This window comes from Ovis canadensis, chromosome 4 (genome assembly GCF_042477335.2).
Source record: "Ovis canadensis isolate MfBH-ARS-UI-01 breed Bighorn chromosome 4, ARS-UI_OviCan_v2, whole genome shotgun sequence".
NCBI lineage: Eukaryota > Metazoa > Chordata > Mammalia > Artiodactyla > Bovidae > Ovis > Ovis canadensis.
This window is the reverse complement of record NC_091248.1, coordinates 47,840,292-47,859,612: the sequence shown is the minus strand read 5'-3', so window position 1 is coordinate 47,859,612 and position 19,321 is coordinate 47,840,292. Positions and strand designations below refer to the sequence as shown.

Sequence of the window (19,321 nt, the reverse complement as noted above, 5' to 3'; positions counted from 1 at the left end):
TTGGATCTCCTTGCAGTCCAAGGGACTCTCAAGAGTCTTCTCCAACACCACAGTTCAAAAGCATCAATTCTTCGACGTTCAGCTTTCTTTACAGTCCAATTCTCACATCCATACATGATCACTGGAAAAACCAGAGCATTGACTAGATGGACCTCTGTTGGCAAAGTGATGTCTCTGCTTTTTAATATGCTGTCTAGGTTGGTCATAACTTTCCTTCCAAGGAGTAAGCGTCTTTTAATTTCATGGCTGCAATCACCATCTGCAGTGACTTTGGAGCCCCCCAAAATAAAGTCTGACACTGTTGCCATGGTTTCCCCATCTGTTTGCCATGAAGTGAGGGGACCAGATGCCATGATCTTAGTTTTCTGAATGTTGAACCTTAAATCAACTTTTTCACTCTCCTCTTTCACTCTCATCAAGAGGCTCTTTAGTTCTTCTTCACTTTCTGCCATAAAGTGGTGTCATATGCATACCTGAGGTTATTGATATTTCTCCCGGCAATCTTGATTCCAGCTTGTGCTTCCTCCACCCCAGCATTTCTCATGATGTACTCTGCATATATGTTAAATAAGCAGGGTGACAATATACAGCCTTGACGTACTTCTTTCCCTATTTGGAACCAGTCTGTTGTTCTGTGTCCAGTTCTAACTGTTGCTTCCTGACCTGCATATAGGTTTCTCAAGAGGCAGGTCAGGTGGTCTGGTATTCCCATCTCTTTCAGAATTATCCACAGTTTATTGTGATCCACACAGTCAAAGGCTTTGGCATAGTCAATAAAGCAGAAATAGATGTTTTTCTGGTACTCTCTTGCTTTTTCAATGATCCAACGGATGTTGGCAATTTGATCTCTGGTTCCTCTGCCTTTTACAAAACCAGCTTGAACATCTGGAAGTTCATGGTTCATGTATTGTTGAAGCCTGGCTTTGAGAATTTTGAGCATGACTTTGCTAATGAGTGAGAGAAGTACAATTGTGTGGTAGTTTGAGCATTTTTGCCATTGCCTTTCTTTGGGACTGGAATAAAAACTGAGCTTTTCCAGTCCTGTGGCCACTGCTGAGTATTCCAAATTTGCTGGCATATTGAGTGCAGCACTTTCACAGCATCATCTGTCAGGATTTGAAACAGCTCAACTGGAATTATGTCACCTCCACTAGCTTTCTTCATAGTCATGCTTCCTAAGGCCCACTTGACTTCATATTCCAGGATATCTGGCTGTAGGTGAGTGATCACACCATCATGATTATCTGGGTTGTGAAGATCTTTTTTGCACAGTTCTGTGTCTTCTTGCCACCTCTTCTTAATATCTTCTGCTTCTGTTAGGTCCATACCATTTCTGTCCTTTATCGAGCCCATCTTTGCATGAAATGTTCCCTTGGTATCTCTAATTTTCTTGAAGAGATCTCTAGTCTTTCCTATTCTGTTGTTTTCCTCTATTTCTTTGTATTGATCACTGAAGAAGGCTTTCTTATCTCTCCTTGCTGTTCTTTGGAACTCTGCATTCAGATGCTTATATCTTTCCTTTTCTCCTTTGCTTTGGCTTCATTTCTCAGCTATTTGTAAGGCCTCCTCAGACAGTCATTTTCTTTTTTGCATTTCTTTTCCTTGGGGATGGTCTTGATCCCTGTCTCCTGTAAAATGTCATGAACCTCCGTCCATAGTTCATCAGGTACTCTATCAGATCTAGTCTTTTAAATCTATTTCTCACTTCCACTGTATAATCATAAGGGATTTGATTTAGGTCATACATGAATGGTCTATTTTCTTCAATTTAAGTCTGATATTGGCAATAAGGAGCTCATGAACTGAGCCACAGTCAGCTCCTGGTCTTGTTTTTGCTGAGTGTATAGAGCTTCTCCATCTTTGGCTGCAAAGAATATAATCCATCTGATTTCGGTGTTGACCATATGGGGATGTCCATGCGTAGAGTCTTCTCTTGTGTTGTTGGAAGAGGGTGTTTGCTATGACCAGTGCATTTTCTTGGCAAAACTCTATTAGTCTTTGCCCTGCTTCATTCCGCATTCCAAGGCCAAATTTGCCTGTTACTCCAGGTGTTTCTTGACTTCCTACTTTTGCATTCCAGTCCCCTGTAATGAAAAGGACATCTTTTTTGAGTGTTAGTTCTAAAAGGTCTTGCAGGTCTTCATAGAACCATTCAACTTCAGCTTCTTCAGCATTACTGGTTGGGGCATAGACTTAGATTACTGTGATGTTGAATGGTTTGCCTCGGAAACGAACAGAGATCATTCTGCCATTTTTGAGATTGCACCCAAGTACTGCATTTCAGACTCTTTTGTTGACCATGATGGCTACTCCATTTCTTCTGAGGGATTCCTGCCCACAGTAGTAGATATAATGGTCATCTGAGTTAAATTCACCCATTCAAGTCCATTTTAGTTTGCTGATTCCTAGAATGTCGACGTTCACTCTTGCCATCTCTCGTTTGACCACTTCCAATTTGCCTTGATTCATGGACCTGACATTCCAGATTCCTATGCAATATTGCTCTTTACAGCATCAGACCTTGCTTCTATCACCAGTCACAGCCACAGCTGGGTATTGTTTTTGCTTTGGCTCCATCCCTTCATTCTTTCTGGAGTTATTTCTCTACTGATCTCCAGTACCATTTGGGCACCTACTGCCCTGTGGAGTTCCTCTTTCAGTATCCTATCATTTTGCCTTTTCATACTGCTCATGATGTTCTCAAAGCAAGAATACTGAAGTGGTTTGCCATTCCCTTCTCCAGTGGACCACATTCTGTCAGACCTCTCCACCATGACCCGCCCGTGTTGGGTTGCCCTGTGGGCATGGCTTAGTTTCATCGAGTTAGACAAGGCTGTGGTCCTAGTGTGATTAGATTGACTAGTTTTCTTTGCGTATGGTTTCAGTGTGTCTGCCCTCTGATGCCCTCTTGCAACACCTACGATCTTACTTGGGTTTCTCTTACCTTGGGCATGGGTTATCTCTTTATGGCTGCTCCAGCAAAGCACAGCTGCTGCTCTTTACCTTGGAGTAAGGGTATCTCCTCACCACCGCCCTTCCTGACCTTCAACATGGGATAGTTCCTCTAGGCCCTCCCCTGCGCAGCCACCACTCCTTGGACGTTGGGTTGCTCCTCCTGGCCACTGCCCCTGACCTCAGATGCAGGGTAGCTCCTCTCAGCCGCACTTAGTGCACCTGTCGCAGCCACCTGCCCATAGTAGTAGATATAATGATCATCTGAGTTAAATTCACCCATTCCAGTCTATCTTAGTTTGCTGATTCCTAGAATCTCAACGTTCACTCTTGCCATCTCCTGTTTGACCACTTCCAACCAGTCCATCCTAAAGGAGATCAGTCCTGGGTGTTCATTGGAAGAACTGATGCTGAAGCTGAAACTCCAGTACTTTGGTCACCTCATGCGAAGAGCTGACTCATTGGAAAAGACTCTGATGCTGGGAGGGATTGGGGACAGGAGGAGAAAGGGACAACAGAGGATGAAATGGCTGGATGGCATCACTGACTCGATGGACATGAGTTTGGGTAAACTCCGGGAGTTGGTGATGGGTAGGGAGGCCTGGCGTGCTGTGATTCATGGGGTCACAAAGAGTCGGACATGACTGAGTGTCTGAACTGAACTGAATTTGCCCTGATTCATGGACCTAACATTCCAGGTTGCTATGCAATATTGCTCTTTACAGCATCAGGCAAACCATTCAACATCACAGTAATCTAAGTCTATGCCCCAACCAGTAATGCTGAAGAAGCTGAAGTTGAATGGTTCTATGAAGACCTGCAAGACCTTTTAGAACTAACACCCAAAAAAGATGTCCTTTTCATTACAGGGGACTGGAATGCAAAAGTAGGAAGTCAAGAAACACCTGGAGTAACAGGCAAATTTGGCCTTGGAATGCGGAATGAAGCAGGGCAAAGGCTAATAGAGTTTTGCCAAGAAAATGCACTGGTCATAGCAAACACCCTCTTCCAACAACACAAGAGAAGACTCTACACACGGACATCCCCAGATGGTCAACACAGAAATCAGATGGATTATATTCTTTGCAGCCAAAGATGGAGAAGCTCTATACACTCAGCAAAAACAAGACCAGGAGCTGACTGTGGCTCAGTTCATGAACTCCTTATTGCCAATATCAGACTTAAATTGAAGAAAATAGACCATTCATGTATGACCTAAATCAAATCCCTTATGATTATACAGTGGAATTGAAAAATAGATTTAAAAGACTAGATCTGATAGAGTACCTGATGAACTATGGATGGAGGTTCATGACATTTTACAGGAGACAGGGATCAAGACCATCCCCAAGGAAAAGAAATGCAAAAAAGCAAAATAGCTGTCTTAGGAGGCCTTACAAATAGCTGAAAAAAGAAGAGAAGCCAAAAGCAAAGGAGAAAAGGAAAGATATATCCATTTGAATGCAGAGTTCCAAAGAATAGCACAGAGAGATAAGAAAGCCTTCTTCAGTGATCAATGCAAAGAAATAGAGGAAAACAACAGAATAGGAAAGACTAGAGATCTCTTCAAGAAAATTAGAGATACCAAGGGAACATTTCATGCAAAGATGGGCTCGATAAAGGACAGAAATGGTATGGACCTAACAGAAGCAGAAGATATTAAGAAGAGGTGGCAAGAAGACACAGAACTGTGCAAAAAAGATCTTCACAACCCAGATAATCATGATGGTGTGATCACTCACCTACAGCCAGATATCCTGGAATATGAAGTCAAGTGGGCCTTAGGAAGCATGACTATGAAGAAAGCTAGTGGAGGTGACATAATTCCAGTTGAGCTGTTTCAAATCCTGACAGATGATGCTGTGAAAGTGCTGCACTCAATATGCCAGCAAATTTGGAATACTCAGCAGTGGCCACAGGACTGGAAAAGCTCAGTTTTCATTCCAGTCTCAAAGAATGCTCAAACTACTGCACAATTGCACTCATCTCACATGCTATTAAAGTCATGCTCAAAATTCTCAAAGCCAGGCTTCAGCAATATGTGAACCGTGAACTTCCAAATGTTCAAGCTGATTTTAGAAAAGGTGGAGGAACCAGAGATCAAATTGCCAACATCTGCTGGATCATCGAAAAAGCAAGAGAGTTCCAGGAAAACATTTATTTCTGCTTTATTGACTATGCCAAAGCCTTTGACCATGTGGATCACAATAAACTGTGGAAAATTCTGAAAGAGATGGGAATACCAGACCACCTGACCTGCGTATTGGGAAATCTGTATGCAGATCAGGAAGCAACAGTTAGAACCAGATAAGGAACAACAGACTGGTTCCAAATAGGAAAAGGAGTACATCAAGGCTGTATATTGTCACCCTGCTTATTTATGCAGAGTACATCATGAGAAACGCTGGGGTGGAGAAAACGCAAACTGGAATCAAGATTGCCGGGAGAAACATCAATAACCTCAGATATTCAGATGACACCACCCTTATGGCAGAAAGTGAAGAGGAACTAAAAAGCCTCTTGATGAAAGTGAAAGAGGAGAGTGAAAATGTTGGCTTAAAGCTCAACATTCGGAAAACAAAGATAATGGCTTCTGGTCCCATCACTTCATGGGAAATAGATGGGGAAACAGTGGAAACAGTGTCAGACTGTATTTTTGGGGGGCTCCAAAATCACTGCAGATAGTGATTGCAGCCATGAAATTAAAAGACGCTTACCCCTTGGAAGGAAAGTTATGAGCAACCTAGATAGCATATTGAGAAGTGGTCATTACTTTGCCAACAAAGGTCCATCTAGTCAAGGGTATGGTTTTTCTATATGGATTAAGAGTTGGACTGTGAAGAAAGCTGAACGCCAAAGAATTGATGCTTTTGAACTGTGGTATTATAGAAGACTCTTGAGAGTCCCTTGGACTGCAAGTTGATCCAACCAGTCCATTCTAAAGGAGATCGGTCATGGGTGTTCATTGGAAGGACTGATACTGAGGCTGAAACTCCAGTACTTTGCCCCTCATGCGAAGAGCTGACTCATTGGAAAAGACTCTGATGCTAGGAGGGATTGGGGGCAGGAGGAGAAGGGGACGACAGAGGATGAGATGGCTGGATGGCATCATTGACTCGATGGACCTGAGTTTGAGTGAACTCTAGGAGTTGGTGATGAACAGGGAGGTCTTGAGTGCTGCGATTCATGGGGTTGTAGAGTCTGACACGACTAAGCGAATGAACTGAACTGAATAACCAATTAAAAAGTATATAGGTCCCTTGCTAAGACTAGCGAGTGGGCACTCTCCATTCCCCTTGTACTGCCTATGTCAGAAGCTTTCTCTGTCCTCTGTCACTTTAATAAAACTCCGCTACACAAAGCCTCTTGAGTGATTAAGCCTGGTGTTTGGTCCTGAAGCTTAATCTTCTTCAGAGATCATGTTCACCATAAGCTATCACCAAATACCCACTACTAGTGTTTTTTTATTAATGTCATCTGCAGAGATTAGCATATGACTCTTCTTTCTAGGCTTTCTCACTAAAACTGGTGTAATCATTGAAGCTACTCTTTTGAAGGAAAGGTAGCATGAAAGTTTGCTCTCATGAAATGTAATTCCTTAATGTTCTGTTCTATAACTTGGCCACGATGGCTGCTCAGAGAAGACCACTAACATGAACAGTCTTCCCTGTTCTATTATAATAAAATTTACATCAAGGCTCTGTTGTTAACAGGTTCACTTTAGACCAAATGCCCGTGTTAATCACTTTAAGGGTAATCATCAAGTTATGACTGCCCTTTGTAACACAGATGTCTATTTAGGGTTCTCAGGGCTTCCCTGGTGGCTCACACGGTAAAGAATCTGCCTGCAATGTGGAAGACCTGGGTTCGATTCCTGGGTTGGGAAGATCCCCTGGAGAAGGACATGGCAACCCGCTCTAGTATCCTTGCCTGGAGAATCCCACGGACGGAGGAGCCTGATAGGCTATAGTCCACGGGGTCGCAAAGAGTCAGACACGACTGAAGCACTTCACTCACTCACTCACTCAGTGTCCGTCACCTTAGAAAAATGATCTGACTGCTTTTATTTTTAAGCTTCCTTTTGAAATGGAAATTTGTTCCAACATGGATTTTAAAGGTTCACCAAAATTGTTCATGAATGACTTGTTTTACTCCATTTTTTTTCCAGCTTTATGGAGGTAAAATTGACAAATAAAAAATGTATACAGTTAAGAGTGTACAGCATGATAATTTAGTATACAGTGTGAATGATTACTATGATTACCACAATCAAGTTAATTAATACAACCATCACCTCACATAGTTACATTCATTTCTTTTTTCCTTTTTCTTCATTTTTTTTTTTCTTTGCAGTGAGAGTACTTAAGATCTACTCTCTTAGTAAATTTCAGGTATATGTTACAATATTTTTAATCATAGTCCCCATGCTGTGAGATCCCCAGAAGAAGTTCATCTCATAACTGAAAGCTTGACTAGTTATAGAAGCATCCCTTCATGTTCTAGAAATTCCTATTAATTCAATATCTATCTCTGGTCTCAAGTGTTCCTTTCATATTCAGACTCCAAATTACTGATTTTTTTCCTTAAAGAGATATAAGCTCTTTCTCTCCTTTTTTTTAAACCTTGTTTTATTATCCTAAATTTTTTTTCTTTCCTATAAAAGATGAACTGCTATTGAAATTACATTCTCCTATGAATCAGACTGCTTACAAATGTGAGTTAAATAGATAACCAGTTTTAAATTTCATTCTTTTTTATCTTGTATTTCTAAAACTCAAAAAGAATTTGTGAGGAGAAGAAACAAACTGTAGATGATTATATTTAATAATCCACTTTTAATTTCAAACATTGAGATATATAAGATATATTAGGTACAAAAATAATTGCAGTTTTACATTGTTGAACTTTGCCATTTGACACTAGAATAGATTCTTAAATAAATGTGATTATGTTATACATCATTTCATGTGCATTTCTCACTTTATTATTTCTTTTTGCTAATGACTTATTACTTGCTGTTTATTTTACACTTATTTTAAACTATGAAATGATGTTAGACAAAAAGCAAATTTGAGTGATATTTTTTATTCAAGTTCAAAAAGGGTTGTAAAGCAGTCGAGACAACTTGCAACATCAATAATGCATTTGGCTCAGGAACTGCTAATGAATGGACAGTGCAGAGGTGGTTCAAGAAGTTTTGCAAAGGAGACTAGAACCTCGAAGATGAGGAACATAGTGGCCGGCCATCGGAAGTTGACAACTACCAACTGAGAGCAATCATAGAAGCTGATCCTGCACGAGAAGTTGCCAAAGAACTCAGTGTCTACCATTCTATAGTCATTCAGCATTCGAAGCAAACTGGAAAGGTGAGAAAGGTCGATAAGGGTATTCCTCATGACCTGACTGCAATTCAAAAAAATCATTGTTTTGAAGTGTTGTCTTCTCTTATTCTACACAACAACAATGAACCATTTCTCAGTCGGATTGTGTCATACGTAGAAAAGTGGATTTTATATGACAATCGGTGACAACTAGCTCAGTGGCTGAACCAAGAAGAAGCTCCAAAACACTTCCCAAAGCCAAATTTGCACCAAAAAAAGCTCATGGTCGCTGTTTGGTGGTCTGCTGCCTGTCTGATCCACTACAGCTTTCTGAATCCCAGCAAAACTATTGTATCTGAGAAGTATGCTCAGCAAACTGATGATACATACTGAAAACTACAGTGCCTACAGCTGGCATTGGTCAACAGAAAGGACCCAATTCTCCACAACATCCAACCACATGTCGCACAATCAACACTTCAAAAGTTGAATGAATTGGGCTACAAAGTTATGCCTCATCTGCCATATTCACCGACCTCTTGACAACCAACTACCACTTCTTCAAGCAATACAACTTCTTGAAGGCAGAATGCTTTCACAACCAGCCGGAGGCAGAAAATTCTTTCCAAGAGTCCATTGAATCCTGAAGCATGGATTTTTACACTACGGGAATAAACAAACTTATTTCTCATTGGCAGAAATGTGTTGATTGTATAGTTTCTATTTTGATTAATAAAGATGTATTTGAGCCTAGTTAAAATGATTTAAAATTGATGGTCTGAAACCACAATTACTTCTGTATCAACTTAATAATTCACACACTATAAAATTTACCATCTTATTTATATTATACAGTTCAGTGTTTAAAAAATATATTCACAAGGTTATGCAACGACCACCACTATCTAATTCTAGAACATTTTTATCACTCCAAAAGGAAATCCCACACCCACTACCAGCCTTTCACCTTTCCACTCACCACTCCCACCTCAGCTTCTAGTAATTACAATTTACTTTCTGTCCCTATGGTCTTGCTTATTCTATGAATGGAATATTTATGGAATCATGTAAATGTTATCTTAGGTAAGTGATCTTTGTTTGCCCTGTTTCACCTACTGTAATGTTTTCGAGGTTAATCCATGTTTTATCAGTACTTTGTACCTTTCTGTGGCTGAATAATATTCCACTGTATGGCTGTATAACAGTCTCCTTACCCATTTCTCTGTTGATAGACTTTAAGGGTTGTTTCCACCTTTTGACTATTGTGAATAGTGCTGCAATAAACATTTGTATGTACATATTTGTTTGAGCTGTTGTTATTGTTAGCTGCTAAGTCGTGCTTGATTTTTGCGACCTCATGGACCAGGCCAGGCTTCCCTATCCTTCACTATCTTCCAGAGTTTGCTCAAATTCATGTCCTTTGAGTCAGTGATGCCATCTAACCATCTCATCCTCTGCTGCCCTCTTCTTCTTTTGCCTTCAGTTTTTCCCAGCATCAGGGTCTTTTCTAATGAGTTGGCTCTTCACATCAGGTGGCCAAAGTATTGGAGCTTCAGCTTCAGCATCAGTCCTTCTAATAAATATTCAGGGTTGATTTCCTTTAGGATTGACTGCTTTGATCTCCTTGCAATCCAAGGGACTCTTAAGAGTCTTTTCCAGCTCAATTCAAAAGCATAAATTCTTTGGCACTCAGCCTTCTTTATGGTCAAACTCTCACATCCTTACAGGACTACTGGGAAAACCATAGCTTTGACTACAGGGACCTTTATTGGCAACGTGATGTCTCTGCTTTTTAATACACCGTCGAGATTTGTCACAGCTTTCCAGAAGCAAGCGTCTTTTAATTTCATGGCTGCAGTCACCATCTGCAGTGATTTTGGAGCCCATGAAAACTAAATCTGTCACTGCTTCTACTTTTTTCCCATCTATTTGCCATGAAGTCATGAGACCAGGTGCTATGATTTTCGTTTTTTGAATGTTGAGTTTTAAGCCAGCTTTTTCACTCTCTTGTTTCACCTTCATCAAGAGGCTCTTTAGTTCCTCTTTGCTTTCTGCCATTAGGGTGGTATCATTTGCATATCCAAGGCTGTTGATATTTCTCCGTGTAATCTTGATTGCAGCCTGTGATTCATTCAGCTCAGCATTTCATATGATGTACTCTACAAATAAGTTAAAGGAACAGGGTGACAATATACAGCCTTGTCATACTCCTTTCCTAATTTTGAACCAGTCAGCTGTTCCATATAAAGTTCTACTGTTGCTTCTTAACCCACATACAGGTTTCTCAGAAGACAGGTAAGGTGGCCTGCTATCCCATCTTTTGGAGAATTTTCCACAGTTTATTGTGATCCACACAGTCAAAGACTTAGTGCAGTCAATGAAGCAGAAATTAATGTTTTTCTGGAATTCCCTTGCTTTTCCTATGATCCAATGAATGGTGGCAATTTGATCTCTGGTTCTTCTGCCTTTTCTAAAGCCAGCATACATCTGGAAGTTCTTGGTTTGAGTACCTATTTGTTTGCGTGCCTATTTTCAATTCTTTGGGGGAATATATTTGGACAAGAAATTGCTGAGCTGCGTAGTAATTCTATGTTTAACATATTTAGGAATTGCCAAACTGCTTTCCAAAGTGGCTGCACCATACTACTCAGACAAAGAATAGAATGAAATAATGCCATTTGTAGCAACATAGATGCAAGTTGAGATTACCATACTAAGTCAAGGAAATCACAAAGAGAAAGACAAATACCACATGAGGTCACTTGTATATGAAATACAAAATAAAACACAGTTGAGCCTATCTACAAAACAGAAACAGACTCGTGGACACACAAAGCAGGCTTGTAGTTGCCAAGGGAAAGGGGAGTAATAGGGAGGGGTGGAATAGGAGGTTGTGGTTGGCAGATATAAGCTGTTATACATGGAATGGATAAACAGCAAGGTTCTACTGTACAGCACAGAGAACTATCTTCCATATCCTATGATGAACCATAATGAAATATTTAAAAACTGTGTGTGTGTATATATACACGTGTGTGTGTGTGTGTGTATAACTGAATCACTGCGCTGTAAAGCAGAAATTAATGCAACATTGTAAATCAATTAAAAATACTTCAATTAAAAAAAAGTAGCTGCCCTATTCTACATTTCCACAAGCAATGTTCAAGGATTCTAATTTCTCCACATCTTTTCTAACCCTTGTTATTTTGCTTTTTTTTTTTTTTAAATAGTCATCCTAGTGGGCATAAAGTAGTTTCTCATTGTAGTTTTGGTGTGCACTTCCCAAATGATTAATGAATTGAATATCCTTTCATACACTTGTTGGACATTTGTATATTTTCTTTGAACAAATGTCTTATCAAATCTTCTGCTCACTTTTTTAATCAAACAGATATTTAAAAAATTTTGTCTTGTTTTAAGAGTTCTTTATGTATTCGGGATACTAGACCCTTCAGATAGACAATTTTCAAATATTTTCTAGTATTCTGTAGGTTGCATTTTCACTTTCTTGATTGTGTCTTTTGGTGCAAAATTTTTTAACATTTTGATGAAGTCCAATTTATGGGTTTTTTGTCCTTTGTTGTTTGTGCTTTTGGTGTCATTTCAAAGAACGTGCGACAAACTAAGTTTTAAAATGAAATGTCAATAGAATCCTTTCTTCTTCCTCACTAGCACAAGCAGTACTCAGGAACTAGTAAAGTACTCGCAGTACTTGAATGGATCTGCGAGTCTTTTATTTACACACTGTCATGAACTGATTCTATCCCCTAAAATTTATATGTTGAAGCTCTAATCCCCATTACCTCAGAATGTGACTGTATTTAGAGACAGAACTTTTAAAGAGGTAATTAAGCTAATGAGAGGTATTACGGTGGTCCCTAATTCAGTGTGACGCAGCAGCAGCAGCAGTGTCCCTATAAGATTAGGACTCACCAACACTAGGGATACAAACGCACAGAGAAATGGCCATGTGAGGACACAGCAGCAAGAGGCCATCTGCAAGCCAAGAAGGTGGGCCTCAGGAGAAACCGAGCCTGCTGATGCCTTGATCTTGGACAACTAGCCACCAGAATTGTGAGAAAATTAATTCCTGTTGTTTAAGCCACCCAGTTTGTGGTATTTTGTTACGACAGTCCTACAAAACTAGTACACATGTAGTGGAATTTATATCCCAATTTACTTGGAGATCATTACAATATTGGTAACATCAAGGGGCATATTTTTTCTTTTCAATGCTAATGACCTTCTGCATCAGTTTGCTTCTTTTCGGGAAAAGATTTGAAAAATGACCAAAATTTCCCTTCTGTTTCAAAATTTTCCCTCTGCACTTTGGATATTTGAACCTTGACATCTGATAGCTTCTGATATCAATGGTGACTTATGTAAGTTGGAACTAAGTCCAAGGAAGTATGCTTTGATTTTGTAAAATAATTTGAGATAAGTAAATAAATTGAATTTGGGAAATCAACTGTAGCTAAAATGAATTTCCACATGGGTGGGTCTTCAAATTGCCTACACAGACCTATTTGAGCTTTGTGGCCTGTTGGGGGAAAGGAGAGCAGGTTCACTAAAGTGAGCAGAGTTGTTACGGAATAGTATCCATTTCAAAATGCCTACCTTGGTCAGGTTGTGTCTCAAATTAAAAAGTAACCATTGGGACTTCTCTGAAGCCTTCTGCACTTCCACTGCAGGGACTGAAGGTTTGATCCCTGGTGTGGGAAAACTGAGATTCCACATGCCACGTGGTGCGGCAAAAAAAAAAAAAAAAAAAAAAAAAATTCTTGAATGTCTGCAATCAACCCAAGTTTTCAAAACATCACCTACTTAAGATTTGACAACTTGAACTATGTTTTGTTTTATTTTTGTGAAAAATTAAATATTATATAGTCATTCTAATAATGACAGGCTAGATTATTCAGACCAATAGCCCTGCTGAAAATGTAAAATATTGTATTAAACATGGGAAAATTCTCCTTAAAAATAGATGAATGCCCAACCATAGGATTTGACCTTGGTTCTGAAGCACTGCACAAGAGAAACAGGAAGCAAAATCTGATCCTGCCTGAGGTACAAAATCTAAAGACATGTTCTTCTTGCCAAACTGGCTCCTTATACAGCTACACCTTAAGGACAAATTTAATTGCATAATTAAACTAACACAAATATCTGGAGCCCAAATTTTCTTCCATTGAGTGACCCAAACACCTGAAGCTGTAAATTAAGTTTAAAGTGACCCCAAGTTAACATATGTCTAAAGGCAACTGTCAAGAAGGCAAGTAATTTCCGGATGGAGGAAGTCACCTCCATTCAAGACCTCAAAATCTCCCTAAAAATAACCTGAGGACAATGAGTGGCACATGATGAAAACAAAGTAAACAAGAAAATAAACCACCATAAAAGAAAATAAGCAAAACAACAGAAAGACCTCAGATATGGGAACTATTAATACTAGGAAAGCAATGTTTTATACTGTTATCAAAAAATTTTAGAAAGGAGCCTAAAGGTAACTTTAGGAGAAAGTATAAAGAGTGAACTAAAATAACTGTAAAAGAACAAATAAAAATTTTAAAATAATTGCAGTAATTTCAAATAAAAATTCTATAGCTATGAACTGTGTATAACATACTAAGAGACTTAATGAACTGGAAGACAGAGCAGAAGAAATTATCCAGAATGTGATTTAGAGAGAAAATAATGGGAAACACAGAAGGAAAATTAAGAGACAGAAAGAATGGAGAAAGAAGGTAGAATATAGGTGTAAGGAGTCCCAGAAGAAGAGTAGAGAGAATGGAAAAGAAATAACATCAACAAGGTAATAGCTGATAATTCCCCCAAAATGAAGAAATACGGTGATCTTTTGATTTAAGAATGAGTCTCAAGGACTGCACAAAAATAGATTTCAAACACAAAATAGGGGGGCTTCCCTAGTGGCTCAGTGGTAAAGAATCCGCCTGCCAATGCAGGAGACACAGGTCTGATCCCCAATCTGGGAAGATTCCACGTGCCATGGAGCAACTAAGCCCAACTATTGAACGTGTGCTCCAGAGCCTGGGGGCCACTACTGAGCGCATGAATCATAGCTACTGAACTCCTGCACCCTAGAGCGTGTGCTCAGCAACAAGGGAAGCCACTGCAACTAGAGAGTAACCCCTCCTTCCCACAGCTCGCGAAAAGCCCATGCAGCAACAAAGACCCAGAACAGCAAAAGATAAACAAAATGCCAAACTGGGATAACTACAGAACCCCCGAACCATAGAATGAATGCAAAGGAAGACAGAGAAATTCACAGATGGGTTAACCTCAAAGGAGTTATTACTGATATCATCAGCAAAAGCGGAGACTCAAAGTTGGTGGAATGCTAATGTTAGGTAGTTACAATAAGAAAAAGGAGTCCAAAATGGCGTTGGCTAAAAGATAAAGAAAGGAAAAAGCCCATAAACATGGAACAAAAGAAAATCCAAGGACTGGAGTGAGAACCTCAGGTGAAACAAACAGCCCTCCTGGCTAGCCCAATTCACATAGGGCAGGCTGAGGAGGGGAGGGGACAAACGTATAAAAAAGAGGAAGCCAAGATAGATTGAGGGCTCTCCTTGGGGACTGGCCCACCCTCATGCTTCGAGGGTGTACTATCCTTTGCTTAATAAAACTGAGCTGGAACCTAGCTGTAACACTGGTCCACCGTTTCAAATTTTTGTTGTGCTGACACAAAGCCAAGGAAATCACACACTCCCCCGACACTATCTTTCATGTACCGGAAGAAGATAGCGGTCAACCTAGGATTTTTGTCCCTTGAAATGCCTTTCAACATGAAAGTGAGTGGCTTCCCTGGGGATCCAGCGGCTAAGACTCTGAGCTCCCAATGCAGGGGCCTGGGTTCGATTCCTGGTCGGGGAAATAGATCCCACGTGCTGCAACTGAGAGTTCACATGCTGCACCTAAATGTCCCGAGCACTGAAACTAAGGCCTGGCACAGCCAAATAATTTTGTAAAAGACAAAGTGAAATAAAGATACTTTCAGGAAAATAAAAACAGTGATTTTTGCCATTAGCTGAATCTCTTTAAAGAAAACTCAAAACAAGGTATTTCAAGCAGAAAGAAAAGTGATGCCAGATTCAAAGTCTGAGATCCAACACAGAATGAATAAATACACAACTAGAAAATACATGGATAAATCTAAACGAATTTTTACTGCATAAAATAATAACAGATGCACAAAATCTCATACATGAAGGCCAAAACCCAGAAATAACCCAAATGTTCATAACTGATGGATGAACAATACAAGTATATCTATAATGTAATATTACTCACCAACAAAAGGAAATGAAATACTGATACATACTACAATATCGAGAAGGATTTGCCAGTAAGGCATTCACAGAAAATCTGATAAAAGCTATGACATAAAACAAACAAACCACCACGGATCATGGAAATGACAAACTAGATCATAGTCCTGGGACATTTTGTTGTTTTAATCTTTATAACTCTCCCACCTGCCATTGTCAGTGCCTGATTCAAAGAAGATGCTCAATAGACCATGACACATCTTTTTTTGTTGTTTTTCAAGTATTTCAGACTTTTAGAATAAATCTCTCATTGAAACTTGTACAGATTTATTCTTCCTTCATTTGTACCCAAGTCATACTGGTACTGCCCTGGGTTAAGTATGAACTGGGGAGTCAAGAGAGGATCAAGGCTTGATTCATGATCCCTCACTTATTAGTGATATGAAATTGGTGTATGTACTTTATATTAATCCCCTATTGTTCCTGTTATGAACTACCACAAACTTAGTGGCTTAAAGTAATAGTTTTATCCCCTTAATCTTTCCATTCTAGAGATCAGAAGCTCAAAATCAGGGCTAAAATCAAGATGTCAGCAGAACTGCATGCCTTTCGAATCATCCACTTCTTGCCTTTTCCAGCTTCTGGAAGTCATCTGCATTCACTGCTCTGTAGCCTCCTTCCAACTTTAAGGCCATCAGTTAAATAACTCCACACCTCTTCATCCATCTTCACATCTCCTTCCTTGACTGTCTCTGCCTGTTCCCCTCTTGTGAGTACATGAGACCCAGGTATCAAATCCAGGAAACCCTACCTATCTCAGTTCAGTTCAGTCACTCAGTCATGTCCGACTCTTTATGGCAGCATGCAGGCTTCACTATCCATCACCAACTCCCAGAGCTTGCTCAAACTCATGTCCGTTGAGTTGATGATGCCACCCAACCATCTCATCCTCTGTCATCCCCTTCTCCTCTACCTTCAATCTTTCCCAGCATCAGGGTCTTTTCCAATGAGTCAGTTCTTCACATCAGGTGGCCAAAGTACTGGAGTTTCAGCTTCAGCACCAGTCCTTCCAATGAATGGTCAGGACTGATTTCCTTTAGGATGGACTGGTTGGATCTCCTTGCAGTCCAAGGGACTCTTAAGAGTCTCCTCCAAACATCACAGTTCAAAAGCATCAATTCTTGGATGTACAGCTTCTTCATAGTCCAACTCTCACATCCATACATGACTACTGGAAACACCATGCCTTGACTAGACAGATCTATGTTGGTAAAGTAGTGTCTCTGCTTTTTAATATGCTGTCTAGGTTGGTCATAACTTTTCTTCCAAGGAGTAAGCATCTTTTAATTTCATGGCTGCAGTCACCATCTGCAGTGATTTTGGAGCCCAAAAATATAAAGTCTGACACTGTTTCCACTATTTCCCCATCTATTTCCCACGAAGTGATGGGACCAGATGCCATGATCTTCGTTTTCTGAATGTTGAGCTTTAAGCCAACTTTTTCACTCTCCTCTTTCACTTTCATCAAGAGGCTCTTTAGTTCCTCTTCACTTTCTGCCATAAGGGTGGTGTCATCTGCATATCTGAGCTTATTGATATTTCTCCCAGCAATCTTGATTCCAGCTTGTGCTTCTTCCGGTCCAGCATTTCTCATGATGTACTCTGCATAGAAGTTAAATAAGCAAGGTGACAATATACAGCCTTGATGTACTCCTTTCCTATTTGGAACCAGTCTGTTGTTTCATGTCCAGTTCTAACTGTTGCTTCCTGACCTGCATACAGATTTCTCAAGAGGCAGGTCAGGTGGTCTGGTATTCCCATCTCTTTCAGAATTTTCCACAGTTTGTTGTGATCCACACAGTCAAAGGTTTTGGCATAGTCAAGAAAGCAGAAATAGCTGTTTTTCTGGAACTCTCTTGCTCTTTCCATGATCCAGCAGATGTTGGCAATTTGATCTCTGGCTCCTCTGCCTTTTCTAAATCCAGCTTGAACATCTGGAAGTTCACGGTTCACATACTGTTGAAGCCTGGCTTGGAGAATTTTGATCATTACTTTGCTAGCGTGTGAGATGAGTGCAACTGTGCAGTAGTTTGAACATTCTTTGGCATTGCCTTTCTTTGGGGTTGGAATGAAAACTGACCTTTTCCAGTCCTGTGGCCAATGCTATTTTCCAAATTAATCATATCTGTAAAATTTCTTTTGCCATCTGAGATATCATAGTCACATCCCAAACCTGCACAAACATTGGGCAATGCTATTGCTTAAAAGTATGAGTTAACCATATGTGTGCATGCATGCTAAGTTGCTTCAGTCATGTCTGACTCTTTGCAACCCTATGGACTGTATGTAGCCCTCAAGGTTCTTCTGTCCATGGGATTCTCCAGACAAGAATAATAGAGTGGGTTGTCATGCACTCCTCCAGGGGACCTTCCTCACCCAGGGATCGAACCCACGTCTCTTATATCTCCTGCATTGGCAGGTGGGTTCTTTACCACTAGCACCACGTGGAAAGCCCAGTTAACTGTATCAGTTCAGTTCAGTCGCTCAGTCGTGTCTGACTCTTTGGGACCCCATGAATCGCAGTACGCCAGGCCTCCCTGTCCATCACCAACTCCAGGAGTTCACTCAAACTCACGTCCATCAAGTCGGTGATGCCATCCAGCCATCTCATCCTCTGTAGTCCCCTTCTCCTCCTGCCCCCAATCCCTCCCAGCATAGATCTAAATAAAAGCTTACCTTTTTATTTACTTTATTTTATTTAAAAAAATTTTTATTTTTACTTAATTTTACTTTACAATACTGTATTGGTTTTGCCATACATTGACATGAATCTGTCATAGGTGTACATGAGTTCCCAATCCTGAACTCCCCCCCACCTCCCACCCCATACCATTTCTCTGGATCATCCCTGTGCACCAGCCCCAAGCATCCGGTGTCCTGTATCGAACATAGACTGGCGATTCGTTTCTTACATGATAGTATACATGTTTCAGTGCCATTCTCCCAAATCATCCCACCCTCTCCCTCTCCCTCAGAGTCCAAAAGTCCATTCTATACCTCTGTGTCTCTTTTGCTGTCTCACATACAGGGTTATCCTTACCATCTTTCTCAATTCCATATATGTGTGCTAGTATCCTGTACTGGTGTTTTTCTTTCTGGCTCACTTCACTCTGTATAATCGGCTCCAGTTTCACCCATCTCATTAGAACTGATTCAAAAAATATGGAACGCTTCATGAATTTGCGTGTCATCCTTGCGCAGGGGCCATGCTAATCTTCTCTGTATCATTCCAATTTTAGTATATGTGCTGCCGAAGCGAGCACAAAAGCTTACCTTTTTATACCACCCAAAACTGGAATATGTTGAATGCTTGGAGGAATTTACTGAACTTGCCTAACCAAGGCAAACTTTTAAAAATGAACTCCTGGCTGAAAATGTTTTAGTCACAGGTTGTTGTAAAACAGGATGGTTGTTGTAAAACAGTATGTCCCTGAAAACACAGCACTCTGGCAGCTGAAGTGTACCTCTCCCAAAACACACTCTGGTGGGTAAGAACAATCATTCAAAGCAGCACCTGTAGCTAGGATTTCTCAAGCTAGTCAGGCCTTAACGGTTCCTGCCTGAACTTGCTTCCCTCCTAGTCTTCTACTGACATACTTCTTCCTGTTTGTAGCTCTCCAGTCACAGATCTTCTTTGGGTTTGTTGAAGGTCTTTGAACACACTCTCCCCTCTTGGTAACAACCTTGTTACCCAGCTAC

The 19,321-nt window shown here is 40.3% G+C and overlaps 1 non-coding gene across 1 annotated transcript; it reads right to left on the bottom strand.

Moving 5' to 3' along the window:
- Nucleotides 1–18,778: 18,778 nt before the first annotated feature.
- LOC138439954 (U6 spliceosomal RNA) lies at nt 18,779–18,885 on the bottom strand. Its single transcript, XR_011256892.1, has one exon. It is a non-coding gene; the product is annotated as a U6 spliceosomal RNA (small nuclear RNA).
- Nucleotides 18,886–19,321: the final 436 nt, after the last annotated feature.